The sequence below is a fragment of the Oncorhynchus kisutch genome, linkage group LG11, assembly GCF_002021735.2.
Source record: "Oncorhynchus kisutch isolate 150728-3 linkage group LG11, Okis_V2, whole genome shotgun sequence".
Classification (NCBI taxonomy): Eukaryota; Metazoa; Chordata; class Actinopteri; order Salmoniformes; family Salmonidae; genus Oncorhynchus; species Oncorhynchus kisutch.
The window spans coordinates 52,570,544-52,582,644 of record NC_034184.2 but is presented as its reverse complement, the minus strand read 5'-3'; the positions used below and the strand labels follow the sequence as shown (position 1 = coordinate 52,582,644).

General features: G+C 42.9%; 1 long non-coding RNA gene across 2 annotated transcripts; it reads right to left on the bottom strand.

The window, feature by feature from the left end:
- Positions 1-907: 907 nt before the first annotated feature.
- On the bottom strand, positions 908-11,987 carry LOC109899547 (uncharacterized). Of its 2 annotated transcripts, none has more exons than XR_004211686.1 (4): positions 10,381-11,987; positions 9,893-10,076; positions 7,553-7,733; positions 908-1,715 (listed from the first exon to the last, which is right to left on the bottom strand). It is a non-coding gene; the product is annotated as an uncharacterized LOC109899547 (long non-coding RNA). The 2 variants fall into 2 exon arrangements; XR_004211685.1 differs by having other exon boundaries at positions 7,553-7,730.
- Positions 11,988-12,101: the final 114 nt, after the last annotated feature.

The following is a 12,101-nucleotide window of genomic DNA, read 5'->3' as shown; positions in this document are numbered from 1 at the left end:
TCAAACTGGATCCCTTCACCCCCTGACCTCATGCTGCACAGAGTGGAATAACAGCTGTGGGGCCACCACACACTCCTGCTCCTGAACCACCTTCTCCTGGGACGCTCGTTGCTAAAGCCACTCATATTCTGTCACTCGCTCACTCTCTCAAATATACCCAAACTTTTGCTCCCTCAAACATACAAGCACAAATGGAAAGACCTACAGTAGTACCTTTATGGTTTGAAGAACTGCAAAGGAGGCAGAAACTTACCGTAAGTGGAAAAGGCACTCATTCCTTCTCCCTAACGGCAAACTATTCAGTGGTAGGGTTCATTCACAGAGAGTGCTTAGGTGGCAAGAAGTTTTGATTTAAAAAAAAAACGTACATTATCTTGGCCTTGTGTACTCCGTTCACTGAACTTATCATTAAGGTTTGGGTTGGAAATGCCTACATCCAAATTGGCAATAAAGGATTATGAGCAGATCTGGAAACAAAGTTAAGGCCTCTTTCTTTCAGTCTCCACCGAGAAAACTAAAGACTTGTGTTTAAAATGGAATGTGCCTACTCTCTATATCCAAATATTTGACATGTTAGCTCAACGAGTAGCCGGGAAGAGGTCCATCCATTTTACAGACTAACCACGCCGCTGGCTCCTCTCTCCTCCAGACAACTGACTTGATGAGCAACGGTATGGACTGTTTAAATATGGACTGACTAGCAAGGATGCATCGTTGTTTTTGGACAGTTGACGGTAAAAGTTGAATCTTGAAATAACAAATGTCAGACTGTTCCTTATCCACCACACATTTCAAAATACTGTTTTCATTTTGGTATAAAAGTCAATTTTGTGACACTGATTTAATAAAAAACATCTGAAAACATTTGATGTAACGTAAACAAACAAAAAGATGTATAGTCAGATGCTAGAAGTTAATATCTTCTTTAAGTACATTATTTGCAAAGGTTGGCATGGAGAGTAAATAAGTCCTTTCTTATCAAGAGCATCTGGTCACGGAAACATTTATACCCCATTTCACACAATCATGCCAATCCAAACCATACTGCGCCAGCTTCTATATTTTCGTCAGGACAGTTCCAGCTACCATAGCGGATGTCTAAACAGGCCAGCTCAGTACAGCTTGGCTCGGCTCATAAGTCCACTAATGTGGTGTCTTTAAGGGTAGGACTTTAAGTGCGTGTTGCCCTTGGACTTATACCTCACCAGTGCCATCTAGTGGTGATGGTCTACAAAACCGTGTGCAGAGTGCACAGTATGAGTGATCTACAAATAATTTTGCATCCCAAATGACTACTGATCGAAATAAGTGATTCTGCATCTCGCCTGGGCTCAGACGGATACCCACAAACACAATGAATCTTCTCCTCTAGCTCTTTTTCCTCGTGGTGTTGATACTGTTGCCCGTCTTCTTCTCCTCCCTGTTCTTTAGAGACTCCAGCAGGATCTCGAGCCTCTTGCTGGCCGCCTGGGAGACGGAGTGCATGAGGAGCACAGCCAAGCCCCAGGGAGCATTGTACCTGATACCGGTCCCGTTACTGCCGCTGCTGTGCGGTACTTTGAACTCCCGCTGCTGCATCATCCAGGCACTCTCCCGACTCAACGCCACAAAGTGCTCCGGCTGTGTTCTGTTAACGTGCTTACTGACGTTCAGCGCTGGCTTGAAGGGGTTCTGGATGTGAAGGGAGAGACCTCAGGTTTGTTCTGCTCTCTGCCCTGTGTGAGAGCGAGCAAAGAGAAGAGTGGGGGAGAACGTAAGAGATTAAAAGACGGTGGGAGTGAGAAAGAGAGGGGTGACAAAACATAAAAACACACTGGCTTTAGAAATGGTCCATCTATCTTAGGTGTTGTTGCTGTTATGTAGGCCACCTGGACCCAGTTATAAAGGGTCTGGCTGTTACATCTCATCTCTTCATTCGCTAGCAGGCTCTGTCCCAAATGGCACCCTATTCCCTACTACTTTTAAACCAGGCTCCATAGGGCTCTGGTCAAAAGTAGTGCAGTGTGTAGGAAATAGGGTGCCATTTGGGACGCAAATAGTGTCAACCTAGCTGTGATGAACGGGCCTGGGGGCAGCACCAGCAGGGTAGACACAGGTTCAATCATCAATCATACCACAACATCACTAGCCTGGTCCAAGATCTGTTTCTGCCATCTTGCTAACTCTTTGGCGATTCCAGTGTCCTAGGCTAGACCATTGCTGCTTTGGAAAAGTAGTGCACTATATTGAATTGGGTTCCATTTGTGACTCTGTACTATTCTGTAACTGTCACACAGACAATAAAAACCTCGGTAAAAGATCTATCTCCAGAGCACTCCAAGGTTCCATGCAAGCACCTGGGTTCAAATAGCATTTGTTTTCTTTTAAACGCTTTCGCTGCACCTGATTGAACTTGCCTGATGCAATGGAAACAATGGAATAGTCCCAAAGGTGTAAACGCCTCAAATCTAATACCCCAGGCAAGCTCAATTGTACCCCTCAAAGTATTTGAAATAAATCAAACACTATTTGAACCCAGGGCATGCATGGCATGCAATACCTAAATACTCTATCCCCTAAGCCGGGGGTTGTAAAAAGGCTGAATGGATGGAGAAACAGAGATGGAGCCTCCAGCTCCATGGGATGGAGAGATGACCATGGACCATAAAGTCATCAGGGCAGAGGGAGAGTGCCAGGAGCGAGAGAGGGAAAGGGGTAGAGAGAGGAGAGAGGGCCAGGGAGAGGGAGGGAGAAAGGGCAGGAGAGGGAAAGAGAGAGGGTAAGAGGGCAGGAGAGCAAGAGGGCCAGGGAGAGAGACAGAAGACAGGGAATAGGAGAGTGTGGGAGAGGAGGGAGACAGGAGAGACGCAGTACACAGTAAAGATGATTAATGGTGGTTTCTCTACTGGTGAAAGATTATATGCAGAGGCCATGACCACAAGTCTTCCTACAGGCCTTCCTTTAATACTTCAGTCCTGACCCTGGGTTCTCACACACACACACACACACCTCACCCTGGGTTTAACGTCCTTACAATATTTTTACTCTCAGGGGCAATGAGGAGATGATGTACAACAGAGGCCTGCATCCTAAATGGCATTCCCTATGGGCCCTGGTCAAAAGTAGCTCACTATATAGTAGGGATGTAACGATTACACATCAGCCTGCGATTCAAATGTTTAATCTGTTTAATCTGGGGTCTGTGGACTGCATTGGTCCACAGACCCCAGATTATTTTTCAAACATGAATCGCGATAAACTAACATGTTTTGCTCATATTACTTTCTTTCGACCTTGAGACAACACCTAATCCTTTGTGATAACTGATGCGTCTTATCCTTCAGTGTCAAACTAAAAGCATGCAACTGTGTTGACAGTCATTGATTTATACTGAACAAAAATATAAACGCAACAAGTGTTGGTCCCATATTTCATCAGCTGAAATAGAAAATCCCGGAAATGTTTTATACAAACAAAAAGCTTATTTCTCTAAAAATGTTTACATCCCTGTTAGTGAGCATTTCTCCTTTTGCCAAAATAATCCATCCATTTGACAGGTGTGGCATATCAAGAAGCTGATTAAACAGCGTGCTCATTACATAGGTGCTCCTTGTGCTGGGGACAATAGAAGGCCACTCTAAAATGTGCAGTTTTGTCACACAATGCCACAGATGTCTCAAGTGCAATTGGCATGCTGACTGCAGGAATGTCCACCAGAGCTGTTGCAAGAGAATTGAGAATCGTTTAAGAGAATTTGGCAGTGCCTCACAACTGCAGACCACGTGTAACCACGCCAGCCCAGGACCTCCACACCTGGCTTCTTCACCGGCGGGATCATCTGGGACCAGAAGCCCGGACAGCTGGCGAAACTGTGGGTTTGCACAAACAAATAATTTCTGCACAAACTGTCAGGAACCGTCTTGGGAAAGCTCATCTTTGTGCTTGTCATCCTCACCAGGGCCTGACTGCAGTTCATTGTCGTAACCGACTTTAGTGGGCAAATTCTCACCTTCTCCAGCGTGCCAGTGGCCATCGAAGTGTGCTCTTTATGGATGAATCTCGTTTCATCTGGACCAGGCAGATGGCAGACAGAGTGTATGACGTCGTGTGGGCGAGTGGTTTGCTGATGTTAACGTTGTGAACCCATGGTGGTGGGATTATGGTATGGGCAGGCATAAAATACGGACAACGAACACAATTGCATTTTATCGATGGCAATTTTAATGCACAAAGATGCCATGAGATCCTGTGGCCCATTGTTGTGCCATTCATCCGCCGCCATAACCTCACGTTTCAGTATAATTCACAGCCCCATGTTGCAAGGATCTGTACACAATTCCTGGATATCCCAGCTCTTCCATGGCCTGCATACTCTCTTCCATGGCCTGCATACCCGACATGTCACCCATTGAGCATGTTTGGGATGCTCTGGATCGACGTGTACGACATCGTGTTCCAGTTCCCACCAATATCCAGTAACTTCTCACAGCCCTTGAAGAGGAATGGGACAACATTCCAAGGACCACAATCAACAGCCTGATTAACTCTATGCGAGGGAGATTTGTCGCACTGCAATGAGGCAAATGGTGGTCGTCACACCAGATACTGATTGGTTTCTGTTCCCCGCCCTTACAATATTTATATTTTTTAAGGCATCTGTGACTAACACCGCACGGCTAAAATGTGGAGAAAAAAAGTTCACCAAAATCTTCCAAAACGGTCAAAACCCTTCGATTTTGAGATGGGGGTGAAATCCAAAATTGTGCTATATATCAATTGGTTATGTCATAGTTCATTTGTAAATGATGAATATTGATACATTGCTAGCTCAAACACTATCTGCTAAATGTACAAGTTAATTAGTGGGTGATGGTGATTTCAGAACCAAAGGCTACATAGTCCCCCTTAATCTGATAGTGGGGTGGTAGATGCCTTGTCTCCCCCTATGGGTCAGATCAGGTACATACATAGTATACACCATAGACAAACATAATTTACACACACAAGTCAGCTCAGACCGATCCAGCTCAGAGGCTTAGCTCATGAGCTCCATCAGCATCAGACTTATATTTGAATGGAAAATGAGTGTGTTTATGCAACAAATGTTAGTGCATCGAATCATATCGTATCGATTCATTCTCTAATCAAAGAGAATCGCACGGAATCATTTCAAACTAAAATGTATCGTTCCTGTATCATATCGGAGCCCATCTATCTAGATACGTATTGAATCGTCTTGAAAGGGAAAGATGCACATCCCTACTATACAGAGAATAGGGTGCCATTTGGGACAACCTTGGCCTGCAAAGGAATTAAATGAAAAACAAACTGGGTGAACTGTAACTAAATGAACACGTACATGTCTAAAATTGAATAAACGTGTGGATTATGTTTTCTTATCAAGTGTGATGAACTGCCTATTGTGTTAATTGGAGATGGGTAGAGGAGAGGAGCAACTATCAATCACACAGTCCTCTGACAGCTGTAGTCTTAGCTGGCACGGAGAGACATTCGTGCGATGCTGGTGTGTGTGTGTTTGATCCACCAAAAACCCACTTTATTACCAACAGCTTCCCCTCTTGGCTCTCAGCCCTGCGACTAGGGAGAGCTAGCCAATGAAAGATCTCAAACGCCGTTAGCTAACTCTCCAATCTGGTTCTGATAGTATCTGCAGTCCTTTTTCCCCCGCCAATTATAAACTACGACCATGAAACAAAAGTGCAAAAGTGCAGCACCCTCATCTTGTGTCCAATCAACATAGAATGACTTGGTACTAATTCAATCAGAATGGGCTGTGTGTGCCTGCTACCTTTCTGTTGTGCATGGACATGCGCCCGAATGTGAAGGTTCCGTAGAACTCAAAGAACTCCTGCAGCAGTTGCTCTGAAAGGAATCCCAAAGAGTATGATAACAAATACCACAATTATAATGATCAATAAACCTGTTTTAATGTGGAAATCAAATGTATACAAAATATTAGTATGTATGCTCTGGTCAAGGGACAGGGGCTTAGGTAGTCCCCCCCCCCCCCCCCCCCCCCCTGCATTTCAATCATCAGACCTCAAGAGGCCGATATAGCACCTTCTTGCTCCATGTGTGAATGAATTGTAATGTCTGCATACCATGGTCATCAATGGCAGTGGTTCCCAACCTTTTTATAGGCCCATACCCCTTCAAATATTCAACCTCCAGCTGGTACCCCCTCTAGCACCAGGGTCAGCGCACTCTCAAATGTTGTTTTTTGCCATCATTGTAAGCCTGCCACACACACACATACAATATATTTATTAAACATAAGAATGAGTGTGAGTTGTGGTCACGACCCGGCTCGTGGGAAGTGACAAAGAGCTCTTATAGGACCAGGGAACAAATAATAACACTAGAGGCTTCATTCCACATTCTACTGACTGTTGGCATCTAGTGGAAGGCGTAGGAAATGCGAACATATCCATATCTTGTTTAGATGTGAATAGGCGATGACTTGAAATTCAACCAGCCCCAGAATTTCCACTTCCTGTTTGGAAATTTGCCCGCCCTATGAGTTCTGTTATACTCACAGACATAATTCAAACCGTTTTAGAAACTTCAGAGTGTTTTCTATCCAATAGTAATAATAATATGCATATATTAGCATCTAGGACAGAGTAGGATGCAGTTCACTATGGGCACACAATTCATCCAAAGTGAAAATGCTGCCCCCTATCCCTAACAGGGTAATACCTACTGCTACTACTAAACTCAGCAAAAAAATAAATGTCCTCTCGCTGTCAACTGCGTTTATTTTCAGCAAACTTAACGTGTAAATATTTGTATGAACATAAGATTCAACAACTGAGACATAAACTGAACAAGTTCCACAGACATCCCTCTGTTTTGCAAGGATGACAAACTGTGTATAACCATACTCTTCAATGTTTTTAACATAAACACACAGTCAGGGTGTCTCCACTCTACCCTACTCGATTTCATTACAAACTGAGGCGTGGATGTGTTTGTTTCTAATCATTAGCAGGTGTGTGTATCTGGCTGCTTCACTCTCAGGCTAACTTTAGAGACCACAGAAACCCTTAGTCCCAAGGAAAGAAGAAGTGAAACACATGACCCATCGATCTTCTGCGCTCTCTCCGTCTCTCTCCTGCTCTCTCTCCTTCTACGCAACTTGAGTTTCAGTTTGCTTTGTGCAACACCAGTAGGTTTTGAAAGGCAACAGAGTTTCTATGAAGCATTAGAGCAAAATGACAAACTGCAACTGACATTTAAACGGTGATTAATAGTTATGTGAACAGGTGAACTTTAAACAACTTCAACAATTCAAAATCCTAACAAATTGGTTACTTATATAGAAGTAGAACTCACAATTGTTTAACAGGAACAGGACAAGCTTTTATAGAAGGCTTTCTGATTTAATCATACTGATGATGTATTTGAGACGGATTACACCAATAATGGAGTTTGCTCAGTGACTCTTCAGTGTGTGTGTGTGTGTGTGTCTGCGTGCTATCATGCATGCGTACATGTCTGTCAGCATGTGTGTATCTGTGGAAACAAGTCCATATGTGTGTCTTTGTCTTACCTATTGGCTGTGAGGTCACACTGGAACCCTAATGGTCGGTGGGTGAAGCGGACCAGGGGACAGCGAGCGTTGAGGATCTTCTGCACCCCGACGCCAGGTCCCAAACTGGTCTACACACTCCCCAATCACAGACAGGATACTCTGGGTCGCCGCCCGCTCAGACCTCTTTGTCTGGTACCTGCTTTTGGCCGGGCAGATGAGACACGACCATTTATTGAACAGCATTTTTAATTACGGAAACATGGGCTCTAAATGCATAGGATCACAGTGAGTATGCGAGTGAAGATGGCGGGCCAAGGCTGAAAAAGATATGTCGACGGCATATACACGAAAATACACGAAAGTGCATAACCCTGCATCTTTCAATCTCCTAGGCCTTTGAGTACATTTTTGGAAGTCAGAGTGACACTCAACATTCACATAGAAAATATACAACTTTGACAAGCTCTGCAGGCGCTCTTCATACATGAGGGTCTTACATTTCTACTGAACAGCCTTGTCTACAGAAGAGGAAGTGGTGATTTGTAGCACTGCGTGCATCTCTCACCTCTTTTTTTATCAGCCTGTTGTTTACCCGGAGAGAGAGAGAGAGAGAGAGAGACTGATAAGGACCTCAGGCTCAGTGGGCTTCCTACAGGGCTTTTCCCACACTACATCAAGGTAAACACATTTTCTATAGGGAGTCCCCCCCCCCCCTGCCTGAACAAATGTTATACAGCACAACAACAGAGTGACAGTAGGGGTCTGGTTTAACAAGGTGCTTGATCTCCTCTCATACATGAGTTATTGTAAAGATGTAAACAAAAGGACATGTAATTAAAAGGAGAGTGTATGCAGCAGAAACACGCGACCAATCTCTCAACAGCTGTTTTATGATATGAAAACAACCCTAGGTCAAAATTGGTAATTAAAGGAAGAGACCCCTTGGAGTGAGTTTCCTGAAAGCTTTGTAGTACAAGGCATATATTGTCCATATGATCAGTGCTATGAAGCTCTTGGGAAACACCCCTAAAGTGATTCTATCTTAACCCTTCACACTTGTGGAAATTGTCAAATATGGGTTGGGACAAATTGAAATGTTTCTAACAGGAGAACTATAAAAACATATGCATGACCATGGTAGCAATTGAAAGAGAACACTTAGGAAATTATCAGACCAAAGGTGACAACAGTTCACCTGACAAGACTGAATCCAAACATTACACTGTTGATGTTATGTGCATTTTACATTTGCTGTACTTTTCGCAGCATTTGTCAATAACGAAATGTGAAACCAGTAATATAATAAGAATATTCATGGTAATTTTGGGGTAGGTGTAACATAAGAAAAAAATATTACAAGAGTTTGAATGAGAGGTCTAACTGGTGTCTCCAAGTGGCCACACGCCTCTCCAAACTGTGCACAGTTCCTAAGTAATTTCCATACACGTTTATGACTCAAGGAAAGTGCCTTCAACAATTAAGGTGCTTTGCATGTGAGGAACTGAAGCAAGCACAATTGGCGTTTTTTGTTTGGAACACATCCCTGCCACACCATCGCAAAATTACTGTTGTTGTTTATGCAATCCAAAATCTCTCCCATTATAAAATGGAAATCTGGATCAGATGAGCATCATTTGAAAGCTTGTTGTATTACCAGCTACGTTATAAAAAACAATTTTACAGTGTTAGGCTTTCTCACAAGGCTCTTTAGACAGATGCGTGTCATCCTTGTAACTGTACATCAAACATAGCAATCATAATTGTTGATATTGTTAAATGACAGTTTTCAAATGCACATTTGGACTGATGGGCGTGTGGTTTGCTTTTACAACATCAAAGCGGTATTTATTATAATCTTCAACGTCTCATCCTTCATGTCTCATCCTCACTCAGACAACAAAATATTTCCAAAAGTAGCATATTTTTGTTGTGCATGATACACACGTTTCGAACGGCTGTCAGTTGAATCCCATACAGCGCTATAAAGGGACGTTATATATACAGTATGTTACAGTATAGCCAGTAAGTTCCAATTTAGGCGCTTATCAGTGACCAAGAATTGTAGGACATTACCTTAAAAACTCTCTCCACTGTCAGGAGGGGGGCCGCTAAAATGTTCTGCTTCACTTACGGCCCCCAAAAGACTAGGGCTGGCTCTGACTGTGGCCCCTCATGATGAGGGGCCACACCACCCCCATCAAAGTTGCCCACCCCTTGTATAAAGGGTTAAAATGTCCTTCTCCTTTAGATTCCTACCTGGACTTATTTCAATAACAAAACAGATTTTTGTTTTCCGTTGCAAGACCTTTTGCTACGTTGTGCCCTACCCCGATGTGGTTCCTCCATCCCCATCCTCACCTTAAGATTCCTTCCATTGATGTCATCCAGGTCGTGAAACATGTCTAGTTCACAGCCCAGCTTCCGGAAGCCGTTCATGGAGGAGGGAAGAATGTTGCGTTCTGGGAAATATGCAGCAGCTATGCCGTTCAGCAGCGAGCAGACCAGGAAGCACAGACATTCTCTTCTGTTAGCTGGTATGTCTCTGTAAGGGAGGTGATTTGTTGGTCTGAGATATAGAGAAGACAGACACAGCGTTCTCATGGGAATGAACAATATTTGTGCTTAAAGCAACGGATCTCTTAAAATCTCTATAATTTATATTCAACTTTGTCTTGGTATAAATGTTTGTTACCTAAATTAGCAATAAAGCTGACATTGTACCTATATGTGTTCTCAGGGACATCATATATGTTGCTATGTTAATCTGCATTCTAGCAATCTTAATTTAGTCAGTTAGACAACTTCAGACAGCCTAGTATTTTAGAAACGAGTCCATGTCGACTTACACTGTCCTCTTTGGACAGTCTCTGTATGAGGTCGTTGATGGGGATGGTTGTCTGTGGTTGGCACTGACTGGCAGACTGGCGGTTAGACAGGTCTACAGGACCCGTTTTTTTGAGGGACAGCAATCTGGACTCGAAAGGCACTGTAGCTTCATAGTCGATGCTGGGGATAATGGTCATTTCATGTAGTGAAGTGAGGCTCTCCTTGCTGGTAAACTCCACCAGTTATCTTTGACAACCTCCTTTCAATAAACATTAAAGATAGAGCTTTTTTAAATCTTAGTTAGATTGTATTTTTTGTTTCAGACACAGATGAAAAAATAATACAATAAATAATATTGAGGACAATTGACATTATAGATTTGTTGTTCTTACATAATCGTACACATTTTTGCACATTTAGCAGAATGTGTTCATAAATATATAAAATGTACTTTGCAAGCGTTCTTAAAATTATGTACACATTATATGGTCGATTAGTCCAGCTGTATACAGTATATTTGATGTAGCCCCAACAGTTATTTTGACAACTGTTAGGACCAGGGTTACACATGTTTTTGTGGCTGTTCAGTCCAAAACCTCCCGATTTTTTTCACAATCCCATACCATATGTAGATAAGTCCCCTCTTCAGATGAACATCTCCAGCAGCAGGCGTCTGTGGGCTTCAGACCGACCCTGTGAAGCTTACTAGGAGTCGAATGGTAAAGGTGTATCGTTTTCGATTGCGTTAGCTTTAGAGACATCTGCCGAAAACCTCATTCCATTCTGCCTTGGTGATATCGCAGTCCAAGTCTATTTCCCATATTCTCTTCACGGCATGGAGTCAGATGATATTACTCCAAGGTTCACTCTATAGACTCCAGGAGTTTTATTTGATAGATGGTGTGAAAACGATTGGAACCATTTCCCTGTTTGACCGCTAGGTTTTATGGGTATTATGACACCTGCACTGTGGGGCTCTATGGAGCCTGAATTGATTAGAAATAGTTCCATTGGCGGTAACTGTGGCACTGGCCCCCGGAATACAGGGTTTTGATCCATCATATAAAGTGGGGGCGAAATCCATCGGACTCCAGGCCTTTAAAAAGGAAACCCCACTCCACCCTATCAAATGCATTCTCAGCATCCAGGGACAGAGCTATGGCAGGGGTTTGGCAGGTCCTCATAGCCCATTTTATATACTTTTATTTGTTTGCCATCAGCGCCGTACCGGTGTTGGAAAAAGCCAACCTGATCAGGGTAAACCGGGTTCTTATAAAGCGTTCTAGTCTTTTTTGTTAAGACTTTAGACAATATCATTAGGTCACAGTTTAGTATTGAGAGGGGGTGGTAATTCCCACATTGTGTAGGAGAAAATATAGACCTCCTTATAAATTACTCCCTTAACAATACAATATTTTCAATTAATTTAATTATGTTCAGTTATTTTTGGATATGCTATTTTCCATCATACCGTAATTACATACAAACAGCATTGCTTTTGTTTCCATAAATTCGTGTTGATTTGTAGATTCATATCTTAGCACAACTGAAATACTTACATATTATATAAAATGTGTTGATATTTCCATGTCTGGATAAATACTTCAGTAACTTTTTGTTGTTGGTTTTAGCAGGGCAGCTGATTAGGACAGATCTCTCTGCCTGCTCTATCCTCTCTTCTTGTAATGTGTAAAAATATTTGTCTCCCTCCTTTGGTTCTAAAGGAAATGTAGGCCTAATC